Source organism: Crocuta crocuta, unplaced genomic scaffold (genome assembly GCF_008692635.1).
Source record: "Crocuta crocuta isolate KB4526 unplaced genomic scaffold, BGI_CrCroc_1.0 scaffold435, whole genome shotgun sequence".
Classification (NCBI taxonomy): domain Eukaryota; kingdom Metazoa; phylum Chordata; class Mammalia; order Carnivora; family Hyaenidae; genus Crocuta; species Crocuta crocuta.
Genome location: NW_027530980.1, coordinates 256,119 through 269,187, shown reverse-complemented (window position 1 = coordinate 269,187; position 13,069 = coordinate 256,119). Strand labels below are relative to the sequence as shown.

At 35.7% G+C, this 13,069-nt stretch overlaps 1 long non-coding RNA gene and 1 pseudogene across 2 annotated transcripts in view; both read left to right on the top strand.

Moving 5' to 3' along the window:
- LOC144236529 (uncharacterized) overlaps positions 1-13,069 on the top strand; it is a 231,149-nt gene that overhangs the window by 45,316 nt on the left and 172,764 nt on the right. The gene's annotated exons all lie outside the window — the stretch shown is intronic.
- LOC144236534 (nuclear transcription factor Y subunit alpha pseudogene) lies at positions 8,222-9,435 on the top strand (annotated as a pseudogene).

The window sequence follows — 13,069 nt, the reverse complement described above, 5'->3', positions numbered from 1 at the left end:
CTGTGGGGCGGGGGTGGGGGGGTGGGGTGGGGAGACAGAATAATAAAACACAATGAAGTGAAAAGGTTTCTATTTTGGTCAGAACAGACTATGTTCTGAACAACAAACAACTCTCTAATCTCAGTGATTTAACACTTAGGTAAATTCTATAAATCTAAGTGGTCACTGAAGAAACTCTTTTAAGAGGAAACTCAGTCAGGTTGAAAGAGATTCCACCATCTGTAGACATATATCTAGAATATAGAACTTTCTAGTTCTGTGCCACAGAGAAAGTGAATGGAATACTCAATCATTAGCAATTAAATATTTCCATTCAGGTGGTATATGTCACGTCCACTCACTATTTCTTGGCCAAAGTGTCATATAAACATGCTAACATCAGGGAACAGGGCAGCATAATATTCCTCTGTATCCAGTATAGAAAGGAACCTGAGGTAATTCCTACCACAATTCTAAGTTTTAAAAACTTATTAATCTATAGCTTTGAAAAACATTTTCATAAAATAAAAGCAAGTGACAGGTATGAAGTTCCACTCATGATTATTAAGTCATATATGAGTGAGAATACATAGGAAGAGCTGGGATATAGAACTAGGCCAGAATGTAAAAGGCATTCATCATTTAAAAAATACATTGAAACCAGTAATGTACTGTGTTCCACAGGTAAATTTGTACATGTGACAAAGTAAGTCATTATACTAGTTTAGCTTATAGTTCAGTGAGTGATATACATTTCATAAGCCAGGCTAATGAGAATAAACATAATATTTTTTAAGGCAGCTGCTTTTTTTTTTTTTTTAAGTTTGGTGAACAGCCCAAACTTTAGATCAGTTAAGTTACAAAGTAGAAGATTATGTTAACCTTTGTCAGGTGATCAGAATGGGTTGCCAGTCAGATGTAGAGACAAAGACCAACAATACACACTATTCTGATTAAAAAAAAAAAAACTATTATGCATATATGTATCCATGAGAAAACATCCAGAGAGCAGGAGACATGACAGTTCACCTTGTCTAAATAAGGACAATGAAGTTCGAAGAAGCAACTCTCTCTTTAAACGCTGCCTAATAAAACTAAAGAGTTTCTTTGTCCTCCTTTTTGAGGAAAGGTTAAGGTATCAGGGTAAAGTGTGCTACTATTCTTCTAGACAGCTTATGCTGACTCTTATGTGTATTATACAATATGCCTCCTCCACATTTTACTTATCAACTTTTCTAGTAGCAGACAACCCTTTTCCCCCCATCTCCTTACCAACTTACATGTGTGTATATGCATGTGCACATGCACACACATACACACACAAGACCATGACAAATATTTTGTCAGTATACTCTGGACTTTGGACTAGTTGTGGCAGGGTTGCTACAATCGCCTAGAGGTTACAAGTGAGAAAGGAGAAAGACCAAAATAAAGGCCAAGAACTACATCTCCTTCTTGTTTTGTTTTAAGGCAGAAAGGAACCCACAGAAGGATCTAAAAGTCTAGGAAAGGGCCTCTGAAAAGGCAGTCAGGCCTCTAAGATCTCTGCTTGAGTACAACTTAAAATTCAAAGACAGTTTGGGAGGACTTTTTTTAACCTCTAGCCCAAGTGAGGGTTCAGGATTAGGGATGAGGATTAGGACCTTAGACATGGGCTAACCTCGACTGGTAAATTTCCCCAGGTGAGATCAGTACTTAATCTTGGGTCTCACTGAGTCAAGGCTCCCTGTAGCATCCAGTGTCAGATGCTGCATGACAGATGGCTTACAACTGGTATGGGTTAGGACACTCTTCATTTGTACTATAACTGGGGACACCCGCATGGGAGCCTTATGGCTTGGTTGCTTCTACCTGGGTCTTCTGTGCCTGCCATTGATCATGTGCTTTATAATCTTATTATCTATTTAATTAAGTACAAGCAGAGCACTGGATTTGAGAAGGGAGGTTTCAACTTGCCAAATGCAATAAGAGCATATGGTAGTTGCAGGAAATGTTGCAAATGAAAAAGAGGGGGTATATCTAGGTCACTTCTCAGAATGGCACACTTTAATCTATTCCTTGGGCCCAGATACTGCAGCATACCACATTCCAGAGCTTACCTGGCTGCTAATAGCTGAACATGAAGGCCTCTCCCAATTATTAAGCCATTCTACATTCTATAGATCATGCAAGTGTCCAGGAGTTAGCGTTAATATGGAAGTGGGGCTACTGCTCCTTGAGATGGAGAATTATTAAAGACAACAGGAAAGTCAGTAGAGTCACCAGCTTTTATGATGTCTCCTAAATTAAGGAAACATAATAGATGAGATGGAAAAATACATTAATTATATTATATTATTATGCATTATATATATGTATTTTTCTTTCCTCTGGGAGTTCTTTCTCTCTGATTTTTTCTTCTGTTTGAAGGGAGGAAAATGTAATCACTTGCATCTGTGACAATAAATTAGGTTTGAATTTGAACTACTTGTGGATGATTCAGCAAGAAACGAAGGTGATACTAGCCTTAATTGAATCCAAATCATTGTTCTCAGCCATCCTCAAGCCTGAACCAGGCTTTGTAATTTGCGCTCATTCATTGCTCTTGGCTCTTTTTCAAAACCAACTTTTTTTATTCTTCACATGTTGAATTTGTTTCCTTATTCTTTTTGAAGTCTTGAATTGAGCATTTATGTATTTTTAACATTTATTCATCTTTTAAAACTGTTTATTGAAGTGTAATACAAACTACTAAAGAGTGTGTTTAAGAGTGCAGCTAGCATAATTTTGATAAACTGACTTCATTGTGAAACTAGCAGCCTCAATCAATCATAACCTCTCAAAAGCCCTCTTATAGTTCCTTTGTTTCTACCCTCTTCTAAAGCAGCATTCTGTATAGAATTCTACAGTATTTCTTCCAAATAGTGTATATTATGACTTGCTTCTCTCACTCAACATAACGCTTATGAGATCTATTCATATTGCATGTAGTCCAGATTATTCATTCTTCTTATTGGAAAGTGTTACATTATATGGATATGCTATAATTTAATTTCCACTCTAATATTGTTGGGCATCTGCATAGTTTCCAGTTTGAGGTCAATTAAAATAGTGCTGTCATGAACATTCCAGTACGTGTCTTAAAGGTTGATAAATGTTGCAAATGTTTCTATTAAGCATGTACTTAAGAGTGCAAATATTAGGTCAAAAAATATTCAAGTATTCAGCTTTATTTTTTAAGTCTATTTATTTATTAATTAATTATTTATTTATTTGAGAGAGAGAAGGAGTATGCATACAATAGCAGAGGAGAGGCAAAGAGAAAGAGGGGGGGAGAGAGAGAGAGAGAGAGAGAGAGAACCCCAAACAAGCTCTGCACTCCCAGCACAGAGCTCAATACGAGGCTCAAGCCCATGAACTGTGAGATCATGACCTGATCCGAAATCAAGAGTCAGATGCTTTAACCAACTAAGCCATCCAGGCACATCTCAAGTGTTCAAGTTTAAAAGATACCATCAAGGTATAAAATTTTCCAAATTGACTGTACTAATTTACTTTGTCACCAGCAATATATGAATATTTATTGTTTCACATTCTTACTGATAATTATAATTGTCTGTATTTTTACCTTTTGCCATTCTAGTGGCTGTATATTAGAAACATTTTACTTTTGAATTGCATTTTTAGCTATAGATTTTCTTACAAGTGCTTGCTCAGTTTTGGCTCACATATTTTGGCATGTGAGGATTCCATCGGAATTATGTATTAAGTATTTTTCAAATTTTCTCATTTCCTCTTTAACTCAGCTTTCACTTTGTAGTTTCTTAGTTACAAGATATGAGGATTTATAACACTTTCTCATTGATTTTAAATTTTATTCATTATGATCTGAAAACATGGCAAACATAGTCTAAAACATGATGTTTCTTTTGAATATATTTTCTCTAGTACATGGTTTCTTTTTAATATACCAAGTGTATGCTCTATTTGCAATGTGTAAAATTCTATAAACAGACCTATTAGCCAAAATTATTTGTGCAAGCCTAGACAATTCCATGTTGTTGATGAATAATTCACAACAAAAAATACCAATTATCAGAGATTGAACCACACAGAATTAGGGGACATTAGCAGTGAAAGGCACAATACAGACTTCAATTTTTATTCTAAAATTCTCTTTTACCTCTTAAAATTTATAGGCAGTACTGGGTCTAGTATTCATGTGCATTCCAGAATTGAAAAGGCCTGACCTACAGTCCAGTCTCATTTGATGCATATCCTTGTAGACTTGTTCTCTTGAGATCAATAGCCAGCTGCAGAGTATGCAGTAATTCAGATATCAAGATATAAGCAAATGGTAAATTGATTTATAACATACCCTGCTTTAGCTTAGAAGATACTCCATAATTCATTTCACTTGACTTAAATTAATGTAGCCCCTAGTAGGTATAATTTAATATTATACCTGTAAAATATATAATTCTAAGCCACATTACCCTACTGACATAATGAATTTAGTTAATGTTGATCATGCCTGTAATCACATCGTAAACTTTACAGTTGGAACTTTCTCTTACTATTTATCTTCCCTTTTGTAAGTATGTGCCTTCATCTCTGAGTGGGATCATCATTCTGTTCTTGAACTTTCTTATATTTTTTTTTATTTTGACAACTAAGATGTGATCATCATGTGACAAATCACAGCGATATAATAGAAATGTGTTGATCTTTCCACTTTTCAGTGAATTACCTTCTAAGACTGTATTCTTGAATAATTATAAGTTAAAGCTGTTCTGTACTGAGGTGCCTACCCCATGACTAGGACAAATGCTCTCAAACACCAACATAAGTACACATAGTCAAGTGTCTGGGAGAAGAGGAAACTAGAACTTAGGAAACCAGTTTCTGTGGTAAAATTTTGATTATGCAGGGAATGTGACACATCATATGCCTGATATTGGTCAGTTTTAAGTCTATTTGTTTATTTTGAGAGAAAGAGAGATAGAGAAAGAGTATAAGAAGGTGAGTATCTAAGAGAGAAGGAAGGAGAGAATCCCAAGAGACTCCATGCTGTCAGCGCAGTCTAATATGGGCCTCGATCCCATGAAACAGGAGATCATGGCCTGATCTGAAATCAGGAGTCGGACACTTAACCAACTGAGATACGCAGGTGCCCCTGACCCTGGTCATTTCTTAATGAGATGTGAGTCACAGAAGGTGAAAAAAAATAAGACTTTAGAGATTATTGCACACTCACAGAGTAATAACAAGCAAAAACAATAACATCATAATACATCCAAATACATTCAATTTGATAATATTATAAAAAATATAATTTAGATTGTGCTTATATAGTTCCTACAAAATTCTACAGGTTTATTTCTCAGATCTCACAGAATAAATATGAATTTGGAACTCATGTGGTGAGCTGATAAAATATGGGAAACTGACTATGTTACTGTGCACAGGATTTAGAACTAAACACTCCAAATACAGGATTCAAGATATGATGATGGACACTAGCTGCTTAATGAGAATTAATGAAAAATGAAAAGTGTGTAAAGATATTTTATAATTTGTGTTTTTTTTAATTTTAGAAACATGTTCTCTAATAAGTTTTTACTCATTATTAACTCTGAAATGAAACAGAAAAGAGATACTGAAAATAATAATATTGGAAAGGAAAGTAGCACATGACCATAATAACAAACAGTGCAAAAGAAGTTAGAATTACAAAAACATTTATTTGCTATACATGCCATTAAAATTATATATCAAAAGAATTATATGCACTATTTATTAAAAACATAATAACCTAACAACCATACAAAATGCATGTATCATGCTTTCTCTCCCTAATATCATTCAGAATATTTAATTTACCTTATTTGTTTTCTAAAAACAAGATGAGCTTAAAAACCATTTTACCATAAGAATTTTAGTAATAGAATTTTTCATCTTTTCCGTATGGCAGAGCATTGAAAATCCAAATTGGAAAAATACACAGAATGGCACATTCTGTCATGCCTTTTGTTGAATTTCTTTATTTATTTATTAGTTTTTTTTTCCATTTGCCCAAGACTTTCAGTTGTTTTAGCCTCTGGGAAATGTCCTCCCATTATAAAAGCCACATAAAATTTACAATGATTGATAGGCTCCAATGATGAGGGATCAAAACTGGACCAGTGGGGGCATATATGTCAACAATGATGCACAAATGTATCCCAGATATTCCCAGAATTCTTTTATATATGTCTTACTAGAAATACATTTTACATCGATGCCTAATTTGCTTAAATCTGGGAAAATATTTCATACACTGAAAAGAGTAAATAGTGAAGTGAAACCGAAAGGGTAAAATGCATTGACTGAAAAAGCACAGTTGATGAAATGAAGATGTGTAGCACTGAAAGTGAATAAAACAACAGAAGATTCTTTCACTACTTCTTGAAAGATAGCGTGATCAATAATAGAAGACTTAGTACCACTGAGGGATAATGGAAGGAATTAAATAAGAGCAGAATAGAATATGAACAGAAATAATAAGCTTTTTTTTTCTGAGGTTATCATGAAAGAAGTTGCAGATAAGATGTCAGGATTGAAAACAAGGCTTCATAGAAGCCTCATGAATATATTCTTTACAATAAGCATGTGTAGCTTAAGACAAATACGGATGGGCACAATGAGAGTTCTCGATCACAAAATACATGAATAAATGTCAAACATATTTGTAAGGAAAGTTATGAATGCAAGGTGGTGTGACTTAATAAAGTAAATGTACAAGTCCTTAATTGGTGTGAATATTGACAAAATATTTCACACCATCTCCGTGGCAATTACATTGTAGAACTGAATAGAGGATGCACAGAATAGTGACAATTTAGATGTCACATTTTTTCTTTTTTACAGCTCACATTTTTCTTTTACTTTTCCTTAAAATTTTTCTATGAATACTTTCCTATCTTTAATATAACCTTATTGCCCTTTACTGTGAACCCAACGTACTTTACAACTCACCAGTTATAGCAGGTTATAGGGCTTGCACACACGAATGCCTTCAGGGTGTATGGGCTGGGCAGTCTCCCGGGGCTGGAACTTGGAAGAGACTGACACTCAGTTTAATGCTCCACTGTTGCTGACTTGATAATTCCTAATAATTTTTAAATAAAGGAGCCCACTCTTCATCTTTCACTGAGCACTGCAAATTATGCAACCAGTGTTGCATGCCTCCCCTTAAAGTTGAAAATCTATTCTGCTCTTTTCTTCTACTTCGCAGAAGCACATTTCAGGGAAATTCCATTGACAGTATAGCCATCTTTAGAGTAGATAGCCATCACTCTCTCTCATTTCCTCTGGGTGGAAAATTTCTGAGGGATATTCTAAATTGTCTAGAGATGTGACATCATATGATTATTATTGTTGCCTAAGGATTCCTCTTTATTGTTTTTCTCAAGCATTTTATTGCTATAGATTAAGTTAGGGGACTCAGGGCAACATAGATTTGTGAGGAAATGATGGACATAATGCTTTTAGGGTTATTGTGGGGCATTAACTGGGAGATATCTAGGAGGCATTTGGTGAAACGGTCTGAGTTTAGGAGACTGGTTTAGGATAGATGTCATCAGCCTTCATAAGTTTCATGAAGCCATGGCTGTGGATGTCAGCTCTAAGGATGAGTGTGACAGGTCAGATACCTAGGATGTGCTGACTTGAAGGGTTGCAATGAGAAATCTACACTAGAGAAACAGAGCAACAGAGAAGTAGAAAGAAAAAAGCAAAGCTTGAGGGAGAACACAGCAACAATTCAGTTCAATTTCTTTATATATATCTTGTATTATTGCCAAATTGTACTATTCTTCTACTTTTTAGAAGATACCCTATCTGTTTTCCATATTTTCCCCACTTGTTTGATCAAAATCCTTTTCACATTAAGAATCATAATTAAATATTACTCTTTCTGTGCTCTATTCTCTGATTTCCAGTAGGGTTATTACTCTGCTAATATCCCTAGAACTTTCTTTCTACTTTTCTTTTTTCTCATAGTTTTTCTTTTCATAGGCTTTTTCTGTGCTTTTCTCACTTTTACTCCTGTGTTTTTATGATCGTTTTTATGAATAATCTTTGCCTAAATATCTTTGTGTCTCCATCAGAAAGTAATATAGTCCTGTGTGCAGATGGGTGTGCCTCTGAATACATGTTGAATAAACTGTTAGGGTTGAGCTGAGCCTAATGAGCTATGCAGAGAAGTTGGTGTCCCTGGCCCATGAGTGAGTGCCTCTGGGCATTCCAGTCCAAGGCCTGCATTGGCCAGTCCTGTGCAGGGATGTCATCACTGGAGCAAGTACGCTGGGAGGTCTTGACCTTTGCAGAATGCTAGTGCCAGGTGGACATGCATCCCTCCCTTTCTCTTTCACCATTAGGTCCAGGTAGGTTCAATGTACAAAGGGGTCTTGCCACAAATTCCCTTGAACTCTGCAGTGTTCTTCACAGTTTTCTGGGACCTTCAGAGTGAAGCTCTTTGTGAACGGAATTTTAACTTAGTTGGACCATGGAACAGAATGCAGCAAATAGCAATATGTATGTATGTCAACAAAGCAGATTGTTAGATTCAGCAGCAGGTCTCAGGGCATCCATTAATGGTGCAAGTGGTACAAGTCAGCATTAGTAACTGGCCTGTTAATCTAACATCAGCTGTCCATTGCCTAAACTATTCCTTGTAGACAAGGTCACATTATCACAAAATAACCTGTATCTGGGACATGGAATTTGTAGCAGATTTTGTTGAATCTGTAGAGACAGATCCAGCACTGGAGAAGAAGCAGAGGACAAATGCTGGAGGTGCAGAGCCAACAGGACCCCACTCAGGAGATCATCATTCAGCAGCTGCAGGCGGCTTTCAGCACCAGCCAGAAACAAACGCAGCAGCACGTCACTGTCCAGGAGCAGCAACTAGCACAGACTGTTGAAAGACAGACCGTCTTCTATCAGCCAGTTAATGCAGATGGCATCACTGTCTACAAAGGCATGACCACCATCTCTGCAGCCAGTTTGGCAGAAGCACAGACTGTTCGGACAGAGGCCAATAGCAACAAACCAGCAGTGGGCATTGTAACTCTACCAATGGCAGGCTATGTGATCAATTCAGGAGGGATGGTAATTAATGATGATACTTGGAGCTGAATCTGTGCCTCCTATCCAAGGAATCCCTCTACCTGGGACAGAGATGCTTGAAGAAGAAGCTCTTTATGTGAATGTCAAATAATACAAACATCTTTGTAAGAGGAGGCAGGCGTGGGATAAACTAGAGGCAGAAGAGACATTCCAAAGGAAAGAAGGAAATGCCTGCATGAGACATGCCATAGCACAGAAGTGTGGTGAAAATGGGCAGGACAACTATTTTCTCCAAAGGAAAAAGGTTATCCCCATATGCAGGAACCACATCAAACAAATAAAAAAGCAATGGTACAGATCATCTGAGTGTTCTCACGCCAGGCCATGTGATGTAGACAATCAAGGTTGCATTCCTTGCCACTGTTTCCCACTGATTTAGGAAATTAATCAACTCTTTTGAAGGGATACTCACAACCACATTTAATGCTTTCATACAGAGCAGAGACCACTTAGTTTTTAATAAAAGGCTCAGTATTGTACTTGCAGCAACGTCTGGCAAATTGAAATGCCAAGCTTTCGTCTCATTTTTTTAATCCGGACCTATTTCAAACTGTGGATAACCCTGATGTTTCACAGATTAGGATGAATCAAGAAACTCATGCCAGCCCAGCAGCAACACAGAGGCTCTTATGTTGACTGGGGAAGCAGACCACCCAACTCACCAGGAAAGAACCTTTCCACTCATTCCCACAGGAATTTGGTTAAAGACCATCTGTCCTTCTGGTTGGGGAGCTCATTCTGACTAACTGAATGGGCATGTTATATTCACGAATAGCTTCCACACATAGAAATTGAGTCTTGTTACTTGGACACAATAAATTCCCTGAGATATGAATATCTGTGTACATACACACACACATACATATATACATACATATGTATATTGTAAAACAATTATTCTCAAAGACTGTTCTGAGAAACAAGGTTCAGAGCATGGTAAGAGTTATTAATGTCTGGCAGGAGGATTCCTGTGATCATTTTGGTAATATATATGTTGAAAACTAAAGAGATTGCTATACTGTGGGACTTATCAGGGCCTCTAGTCTTTTTAAGCTTTGTGAATATGTAAGAGGGAGGTAGAGTGTGTAGCACTTGCCAAAATTATTTGACATAATATCAATTTATTTGTTTCCAGAATCTAATGGAATCAACTTTCCTGTGAGGTCTAGTTTAAAGAATATCAACTTAAGATTTTATTTCTTTCTTATGAAGTAAAACATATGAAGCTACTTACTCATATTCACTTTAAAAATGACATTTTATGGTCTAAATAATGACTAAATAATGAAATAGTTGATAAAAATATATATGATATGTGATCTGATTTCTCTGCATTACTAGTATTTTCACTATATAAATAATATGTACTTGTAATATTGTGGCTACTGGTTATTGTAGTTCTATATTTGTATCTCTGAAATCATAACTTTCAATATCCTGGCTGTACACACTTTTTTCTCTGTATTCCTAAATCTTTCATTTACTAACTCTTCCTAACTCTTTCTACTAAGACCTCATTAGGAGTTTCTACTTTTTTTAATTCTCTGCCACTCAATCAGATCATCCTTTCTTCACTGCTACTCACATTAATCCAAGAAAACAAGAATACACCAATAAGTGTCTCACTGTGGATATTTGCAATGCTTAGTGTAGAAATTGCTAAAAAAATAAATAAGCTTCAAAAAAAGATAAGAAATAATATGCACTGGCAAGGCTTGGAGAAAAGGGAACCTTTTTAAACTGTTGGTAGGAACGTAAATGGGTTTAGCGTACGTAAAATAGCACGTAGTTTCCTCAAAAATTAAAAATATAACTACCTTATAATCCAGTAGTCCTACCTTGGGATATATATCTAAAAGAGATAAAACCAGTATTTTGAAGAGATATATGCATTCCCATGTTCATTGCAGCATTATTTACCATAGCTAAAATGTGGAAGCAACTTAAATGTCTATAGACAGATGAACAGAAGAGAAAATGTGGTCTATACATACAATGAAATATTATTTAGCATTGAAGAAGAAGAAAATAAAATAAGTCCTTATGCACTCAATCTGGGTATTATAAGAGAAAGATCAGGCTACTCTCTGAATGTATAACAGGCTAGCTTAACATGGACATGTGAGCTATAAACAGCTGCCTGGCAAACAATGACACTTTTAAGCTAGGACCTTAAGAGTGATTTAGAGTGAACTTAGTAAAATGAAAAGTTAATTCCAAAAAAAAAAAAGAAATAGTATATTTTAACGACATAAATTAAATCAGGTAAAACTGGAACATAGGAAATGAGGATCAATGTGGCACCACATGAGGCCACTGTTAGTATAACATACTGTAGATTCATTTTGCAAATATTTATTAATTGCAGGTGTGTGTGGGGTTCTATGTTCATAGTCATAAACAGGTTCTTCTAGTGAGCTCCTCATATGACAACACATAAATAGACCTTTTCTAATAATATTCTATGAGCTATACTGTACAGATGTATAGATATCTAGAGGACACTTTAACCTTTGGCATTCAGGAAGCCTTCTTGAACACGGAAGCATCTAAGCCAGTTGGGATTATAGGGAAGAACTAAAAGTTCAGGGCAACGTGAAATAATGATCACAGATATTATAGCAAACACATGCGAGTACACTGAAACAAAAGTATACAAATTCATATAGTTTATAATCCTACAATGTTAATTCTGAAGTTTAGGGTAGAACAGGAGATACTAGTAAGCCATAAGAAATATGGAAAAACTTTGGATGCCCATTCCATTTATACTTTTTGCTAAAGTTCAAAGTTATTCTGAAAAACTTTGAGAAGGTAAGTCTGATTTGTCGTTTAACAAGCACAGTGTAGATATGGATGATAATTAGTGGACAAAATAAATACAAAAAGAGGAGCAATTAAGAGTCATCACAAAAAATTTCAGGAGATAAATTATGAGTACTTGAGATAAAGCAATGTCATTCCATTTCATGCAGTTGCAGTGAACATAATTGTCCAAGATTCATTTCCCTTTTGCCCTATTTGAACAGTGTTCAACTTTTTGTTTAAGGATCCCCCTCCCTCCTATATATCAGTGCAACCTGAAAACATTGACTACACCCCTATCGGGGAAGAAAGGGCAGGGTTGATTTAAATGAATAAGTATGTTGTATTTCACTGGGCCAGCACTGATTAAATACTGGGCCTACACAAAATTATGTGGCCATTCTTGCTGGGAGCACTGGAACTAATGGGCTTTCTTTCAGGGCATCTGTGGGGGAATCAGAACTGCTGAAGCCATTAAATTAATACTAAATCCATTAATACTAATAACACGATTATACACAAGGAATCATTAAACCCATGACTGAACCAGGACTTGTCACAGCTCTACTTATTATTTAAGCCACTTTGTGTTGGATTTTGGTTACCTTCAGCAGGAACTATCCTAAATGATAAGACAAATATATTTGGAGTCTAGATGATTCACAATTACATTTAGAACATTATTTATATCTTCCTGTAAAAGATCTTGTCTCTTTTTGCCCTCTGTAGGTTTTTAAGAATTATTACATTTTATAAAATCTGTGAAATTGAATAAGGCAAGTTTAGGCAGAAAGGAAGCATTAACTTTCAATGTCCTTGCTTTAGCCTATTTTATCAGACCCTTAAAGTTATTTTTATATTGTTTTGGTACTTAATTTTTTATAGCATGTGAAAACGTATTTGTCTGCCAGGCCCGGAGAGAATAACAGAGAAGGCTGACAGATGAGTCTGTCATCACTCTAAATGTCATTAGCCTGGCAGTTTTCTCCAGAGCAAACGGAAGTACATATAAATGGGGAAAAATTGGACGGCAATATAAATATTTTCATTGGGATTTAATGATATCTAGTCACTTAACAAATAATGTGCTCTACACCCTTTATATTTAATATGTAAACTAATATGAGTGTTTAAT